An 8,629-nucleotide genomic window follows, 5' to 3' on the forward strand; every position below is an offset into this window, starting at 1 on the left:
CTGATTTTAATGAATTATAACGTAGTGGGCAAAGATTAATCACATTCGCATCCAAAATAAGTTTTTTTTTACACACATATACATTTAGTGTGTGTGTGTGTGTGTGTGTGTTACACTCACCAGCCACTTTATAAAAGTACACCTTAGTACCGGGTTGGACCCCCTTTGCCTTCTGCCTTAATCCTTCGTGCCAAAGTGCTGGAAAATGATAGTATCACGCAGTTGCTGCAGATTTGTCGGCTGTACATAAATTATGCGAATCTCCCGTTCCACCACATCTCAAATGTGCTTCATTGGACTGAGCTCTGGTGACTGTGGAGGCCAATTGAGTAAAGTCAACTCTCTGTCATGTTCAAGAAACCAGTCTGAAATGATTTGCGCTTCATGACATGGCGCGTTATCCTGTAGAAGTAGCCATCAGAAGATGGGTACTCTGTGGTCGTAAAGGAATGGACATGGGCTGCAACAATATTCAGGTAGGCTGTGGCGTTCACACAATGCTCAATTGGTACCAATGGGCCCAAAGTGTGCCAAGAAAATATCCCCCACACCATTACACCACCAGCAGCAGCCTGAACCGTTGATACAAGGCAGGATTCATGCTTTCATGTTGTTGATGCCAAATTCTGACCCTACCATCCGAATGTGGCAGCAGAATTTGAGACTCATCAGACCAGGCAACATTTTTCCAGTCTTCTATTGTTCAATTTTGGTGAGCCAGTGTGAAATGTAGCCTCAGTTTCCTGTTCTTAGCTGACAGGAGTGGCACCCGATGTCGATGTGGTCTTCTTCTGATATATTTTCTCTTTTTTGGACCATTCTCTGTAAACCCTAGAGATGGTTGTGCGTGAAAATCCCAGTAAATCAGCAAATTCTGACCAGCCCGTCTGGCACCAACAACCATGCCACATTCATAGTCACTTAAATCACCTTTCTTTCCCCATTCTGATGCTCGGTTTGGACTGCAGCAGATCGTCTTGACCATGTCTACATGCCTTAATGCATTGAGTTGCTGCCATGTGATTGGCTGATTAGAAACTTGCGTTAATGAGCAGTTGGGCAGGTGTACTAAATAAAGTGGTCGGTGTAGCCGATTGACTAATACACATACATAAACACATAAAACCAAAACACATTCATTATCCTTCGGTTTAGTTCCTGATTTATAATGGGTTGCCACAGCACAATGAACCACCAATTACTCTGGCATAAGTTTTAAGCGGTGAATGCCCTTCTAGTTGCTACCCTGCACTAGGAAAGTGTTCTGGGAAACTCCCATACTCTCTCATTTACAGACACACACACACATACACACACACACAAATATAAATAAATCAGAAAACACAAAATATATTTGACCTAAAAAACGAACATTTAAATAAAACATTCAAAATATTAAAAGGAAAACAAATATAAATAAAAATGTAAAAACTATTGAGGTAAAACAAAAAATAAACAAAATAAAGCAAAGACATTTAAATAAAGATGTTAAGTTTATTTTTTATTAGTAATAACCCTAGTCTAATAAAAATCTAAAAAATATGTTGAAATAAAAAACATAAGATATTTGACTAAAATATATCATATTTCAACATTAAATTACTCACTTTAGATCTAAACACAAATAAATGTGAGCAAAGTTTTAAGACTTTTTCTTTAAGATTTGTGTTTTAATCCAAGTTTTTTATTGTTTTCTTGGTACACGACAAAATAATACAAATACATATTACACATGATCACTGGCAGGCCTACTAAATGTGAAGCCAGGATGTATACAGTTGTTACCATGGACAAAAGTACAATATTATAAAGAAAACATGGTGAGTAATTTTAAATTCTGTTATAAGACATCGTCACATTCAATTCAATTCAATTCAGCTTTATTTGTATAGCGCTTTTACAATGTAGATTGTGTCAAAGCAGCTTCACATAAATGGTCATAGTAACTGGACCATGGTGGTTCAGTTTTTAGTGTTTAAGTTCAGTTCAGTTTAGCTCAGTTCAGTGTGGTTTGAAATCATAACTGAGAGTCCAAACACTGAAGAGCAAATTCATCAATGCGTAGCTTTACAGATCCTGAACTATGCAAGCCAGTGGCGACAGCGGAGAGGGAAAAAAAAACTTCACCAATAGGAGAGTGAAGAAAAAAAACCTTTAGAGAAACCAGACTCAATTCGGCACGACCATTTTAATTTCTCCGCTGGCCAAAAGTCTTGTACAGAGCTGCAGTCTCAGAGGTGGAGGCTGGAAAGACCAAAAGTCTTATGTGTGACCCCTGCTTTGTCCTTTTTATGTGAACACTTCTTTCATAATATTTGGCATATGTTCCCTATCTACCAGTAAGCACAACCTTGTTGACGGTTTTAATGTTCTACTTTAAGATTTTTTATATAATCAAGTGGGGGGTTTGGTGAGAAAGAGGGGTTGTCGTGTTTTCATGTAAATTTAGGTAGAATAGTCCGTTAATTGAACATAAGACACAATCCACCTGGATACTGCCAACACATGTGTTCATGTTTCCTTGAAGAATTGAAGTTCCTGTCACAGCATCTGTATGTAAAATTGGTGCAGAATTAGTTCTTCATCTTGCAAGCAGAACTGGCAAAGGTTTGGTCCTTGTTTATTTTAATCTAGTCAATAATCTTTCACAAGGCACATTCCCATCAAAGTGACTGACAGAATTTTGTGTAAAAGTTTATTTAGTCTATTTAGCAAGAACCAAACAAATGCAATTTACTGCAACCACACATTAAATCAGAATACAAACTGGCACTGAGAGTTTATTAAACATGCAGACTCTTTCAATGTGGAGAGATGGAGGCGGTAGACAACCAAATATAATCACAATAGACAGGCTGGGTGTGCAGTTTGATAATAGCTTGCAAGAAGCAGGAGGCCAGGCCGCAAAACAGCATGTGGATATTAGTCACCTCATAATAACGTCTGTATTATTCAGTACTCTCCGCAGCTTTTATTTCTTCCCCTCGCAAAATGAAAAGAAATTAGATTGTGAAGGCTCGTGTCAAATACAGAGCAACAACGGTGAAGATAATTAGGTTAGAGCAGATGCTTTAAGTGATTTAGTTCTTGGAGATAATTAGACATTTATATTCATTTTCTTTTACAGTAGGTGAAGATGTTATGTTTTTAAGCCTCTCTTTTCAAATGCAGCAAACAGAAAGCGATTAACTAATAAAAGATTGATGGATTACATTAAGTCAGTGGTGCTGTTTGTCTCCCTCTTCCTGCAGGAGTCAGAACTACAATATTGCAATATTAGTACTATACACAACAATATTTTATATAGCCGCTTTTGTGTGAAGGCAACAGTAGATAAACACTGTTGTTAAAACTAATAAACGCCATTCTTTTAATGAAAATGAGTTATTGCTCTGTAGTGTGAACAATATGAACGCATGCGCACTGCAGACTGAACAGACGTTTTTGATGCAAATTCTGCTGCAGCTTGTCTAAAATATGTGTACAACAAGACCAAAGACAAAGATTGAAACGTTATGTTAGGGTCAATATTAGCCCACTTCGATTGGTTACAGAACAAACCTGTCGGCCAATATCTTGCCCAATTAACCTAACTTGCTTAGTTATTCTAATTGACCTAGATATTGTTTTAAATTGTATTTCAAGCTGAATACTAGTATTTTTCACAATTATAACATATTGTAATTACAGCAAACAAACAGAAAAGACATTAGTTATTAGTCATTAATAAAAATATGGTGTTATTATGTTGTTTTTAAAAATACTATCTCTGTTGAACAGCACATATTTGGCAAAATAATAAAAAGTATGGAGCCAGATCAGTCTCAAAAACGATAAATTAAAAAAAAAAATGTATACATGCACAGTATGATACACATTTACAAAATCCAATTTATAAACAAAGTTCGTCATTTCACAAGTAAAAATCATAAACATGTTCACCAAATTAATTGGACTTGTGTAAATTATGAATGGTGTTTTGAATTTACAAATTGAATTTCTGTATTTTTGCATTGTGTTTTGAATCTACAAATATGATTTTTGTACTTTTGAATCGTGTTTTGAATTTACGAATTGGATTTGCATATTTTTGAATCGTTTTTTAAATTTACGAATTGAATGTGTATTTACAAATTGTGTTTTAAATTTATGTATTGGATTTGCATATTTTAATTCATGTTTTGAATTTATGAATTAGACTTTGTAAATCTTAATTGTGTTGTGGATGTATAAATTATATTTTTTTTAATATTTTATTTTTGAGACTGATCTCGCTCCATAAAAACTTCTGGTTCACAATTCGGTTTAAAGTGAACTATACCACTGTTCATGTACAGCCAAATTCAGAAAAAAACAGTATTCACAATATCCAAACCAATCAAACACTTGTTTTAACACTAATTGTTAAAGTTATAAAGCTTTAGTCCTTGATCAACGTGTTTACATTGGTATTTTTACAACTAAAGCTAAAGCAGGACGAACTCACAAGTGGATTTTTATATTTTGTTACAGAACAACCACACTGCAATATTAAATAATTAATAAATATAAGGCATGCTGAGGATCTCGCAGATGCTGTTTTTAATTCTCCGTTGACAAAGCCAACATCTCCACCTATTTAAGTGATCCTTATCTATGAAAGGAAAACAAACTGTATCCACTTAAATAGAAAGTGTCCTTATAAAGTGATCATGCCTCAGATATAAAACTATATTTCAGTGAAAATACGATTTGCTTATTGCTGTAGCAGGTGTACACACAATGCCTTCTCCAGTACCATTCACACAGTGCTCTTATAATAAAAAGGTAACCTGAGAATGCTGTTCCACTACAGCTCAGCTTTTAACATGATTAAACAACCCGACAGGGCTTCACACCCTTGTTTACTTCATGCTCAGAGTCCCCATGGTACACTTCAATTCCCACTTGCACTACAACTGTTGCCTTCCTTGAGCAAATATTGCAGATACTCAGTGCCATTACCCAATTTAACAACACTGCACACACTGTTACGGCAGACACTTGTCCTCAATAATATTTGCAAATTATCCACTTGCATGTTAATATGCAAGTCCATATACGCATTATTTGAATGTTTACACCATATGTTTATGAAATTACATGCATGCGAGCACATATAAAGTGTGGATATTCTACTTTTCTTAATAGAAAGCATTACAATCTTGCTTTGGTGGTAGATTTCCTGAATATTATCTTAGTTATATAGGTTATTATAATTTTATTTAATAATTTATTATTATTTGTAATTTCATTAGTTTCTTAAAGACTTAGTCAGTTGTTTTATTTTGTGAATACATTTCTATTACCTTTTTTATTGTAGCTTAGCAGGGTTAATAGAACATGTGCAGTATTTTTTACCAAAGTAAAGTTTAGTGTTCAAAGAACATACATTAACTTTGTTCAAACAGACACTGAACCCAAAACCACGCAAAGTGACGTTTTAAAAACAAATTTGGAGAGGAGCATGCGCAGATGTTTCAGCAATTCTTATACATCATTGAAAATCATTCTATTATCCAATCAGCATTAGACCAAACCCTATAAATACGAAAAGTCATCCTATACCTGCATTATTTCACGACTTTAGCATCCCTTTTTTTAGCAACATTATCTACCCGGGAGGAGCATTCTGGGGTCGGGCTAAACACTTAGCATGCCAAATACGTTTACTTTAAACATCTGTAAGTGTGAACTTGTGAATGCATCTTAAACGAATAAAAATAATGAAAAATTAAGACACTTCATTTAAAGATCATGTAGTCCAGGGATCTCAAACTCAATTCCTGGAGGGCCACAGCTCTGCACTTCCACCACCTCCAACTCACACCTGCTTGTCTCTAGTAGTCTTGAACACCTTGATGAGTCGAGTTGGATCCGCTGTGTTTAATTTAGGGTTGAAGCAAAACTGTGCGGAGCTGCGGCTCTCCAGGAATTGAGTTTAAGAACTCTGACAGGGGTGGCCAACCCTGTTCCTGGAGAGCCACCTTCCTGCAGATTTCTTATTTTACCAAAATTTAATATGATCACGCCTTGATTTTTAATTATTTTATTAGGACAGTAAGGTCTGACTTTGCTCAGACAAAAGTCTTGACACTGAACAGAAATAATGTACAGTATAGAATATAAAGTCATGGTGCAGTGGAAACAATTAATATTGTATATGTCTCTCATGAGCTTGGAGGACTGCATCCATAAATCTCTGCAATGACTCAAATAACTTAATAAAGTCATTTGCAATGGCAAATAAAGCGTTCTTGCAGGACTACCAGAGTTCATCAAGATTCTTTGGATTCATCTTCAACATTTCCTCCATCTTAACCCAAGCTTTCTCAATAATGTTTATTTCTGGTAACTGGGCTGGCCAATCCAGGAGCACCTGGACCTTCTTTGCTTTCAGGAACTTTATATGGAGGCTGTAGTGTGAAAACGAGCGCTATCCTGCTGAAGAATTTGCCCTCGCCTGTGATTTGTAACATAATGAGTACATACATAATGATGTAACCCCAAACCATGATTTTTCCTTCACCAAACTTAACTGATTTCTATTAGAATCTTGGGTCCATCCAAGTTCCAATGGGTGTTCTGCAGCATTTGTGATGATTGGGATGCATATTATCAGTAAAATCTACTTACTGCCACTTTTCCAAATGATCAAGTACAAGTCAAGTTACTCTTAAAATTTTGATGGACGACAAGACTTTTGTCAGGTAGTGTACTGGTGTTTCTCTAAACAGACGGAGGTCTGATTTTTCACCACAGAATGAGTGCTAATTAATGGTAATTTATTTTAATAAAAATGTTTTTTTGAACAATAGTTTGAGATTTCATTTACTAAAACAACTATGGTTACAAACATCACAACGTAAATAGTTATTTGCATTAATAGCTAAAATCTTTGATCATGCATGCAAGACATGTGACAGGTACAGTAAAAAAAAAAAAAAAATGGAGCAAAAGTACACACATTTTTTTACATTTGAGTACTGCTTCAGTGTTGTCTGTGATAAAGACCTCATGAATCCAGATCCAGTTCTTTCACTGAAACGTAACTTTTAGCTTTAGACGAGGATGACTCATAGCAACACTAAAACAGGAGATATAAAGATATCTGAAAATAACAATCTTGGTGTAGTTTAAAAAAAAATAATAATAATAAAAATAATAATAATAATACGTAAAAACATACATTATTTTCCAATATCCTGAAATGATCGAACTCCTGTCCCCTAAATTTGGTTGCACTTATTTTCGACCTTTTGCCTGTGTATATCGACTACGATTCTGGACTGTCTATACATACCCGTTTGCACCTGATTTGACCATTGCTTGCCTGACATTGAATAAACCTGCATATTGGATCTTACCTCCTGTTGTCCTCTGTCACTCCACCCAGTCGGTAACAATTTTACAGTGCATGTACTGATCTTACATTGTACTATTTATATAATGGTTAAGTTCATGTGCATGTTGGGTTTATATAAGTGTTATGGTTAGGGATAGTACCTAGTCGTTACCCAGCTTATGTAATGAATACAAAAAAAGCACTATCAAAAAAAATAAATAAATAAATAAGAATTTGACCAAAGTTATACAGTTTAAAAACAAAGCTATATATATATATATATATACACCAAGGAAATGTTTATAAACTTTTGACTGTCTAGAAATTAATAAATTAAAAAAAAAAAAAAAACAAATTATTCTGGCATTTAGCAAATGTAAATAATTTAGGTAATTCTAACGGACCAAAAATAGTAAACGTTTAGTATGATTTACCATCAGACATTTTTTTTTAAATAGTTATGTTCCTTTTTTTTTTTTTAGAGTATGTAAATTTCTAGTTTCAACTGTATCTAGAACCACCTTAGAGGATATTGGGTGTCGCAAGTCACTGATATTGTTGTATTGGGGGTCGCGGGCTGAAAAGTTTGGGAACCCCTGCTCTATCTGATGAATTGGAAATCTCATCTTGGCCTTACTGGCCCTCTTACTGTTTGGCTCACAAAAAGAACCTTGTAAAACCAACCTAGAGTTCAACTATTTATTTAAAAGTCCCAAAATGTACCCCCAAAAAATCTACTAAAATAAATTGTCACAGAATAACAATTTATGAATATGTGCCAATTATGAGAGAGAATTCCATGATTCCAATGCAACCAAGTTTATGGTGAACTTTTGACCAGGGCTACTTGAAGATGCATTTATTTTCTTGAATTCTTGAACTTGGTGTTCTCGAAAATGATTGCTTTCATAGTGTTCTTGAAACACTATGAATAGCCACAAAAGACCACCTACACTCTGCCTACTAACCTAACATGTGATTGTTGGGGAACAAAGGTATTCATACTTTGTGTGTGTTGGACTGCAGCTGAAATCATTTCTGTAATCCACATCCTTACAACACTGACCTTGCTCTTACAGGAACGGAGACATTACCACATAACCAGCAGGTTCATGAGCATATATCAAAACATACACTGGCCACAGATCAGTTAAATACACTGAAAAACATCTAAATTATTAAGACAAGTCTTTTCATTTTTTTTCCCTGAGTCAACAGAAACAAGTAATATATAGCCAACGAAAGAAAAATGACTAAAATCTTATA

Source organism: Danio rerio, chromosome 2, assembly GCF_049306965.1.
Source record: "Danio rerio strain Tuebingen ecotype United States chromosome 2, GRCz12tu, whole genome shotgun sequence".
Lineage (NCBI taxonomy): Eukaryota > Metazoa > Chordata > Actinopteri > Cypriniformes > Danionidae > Danio > Danio rerio.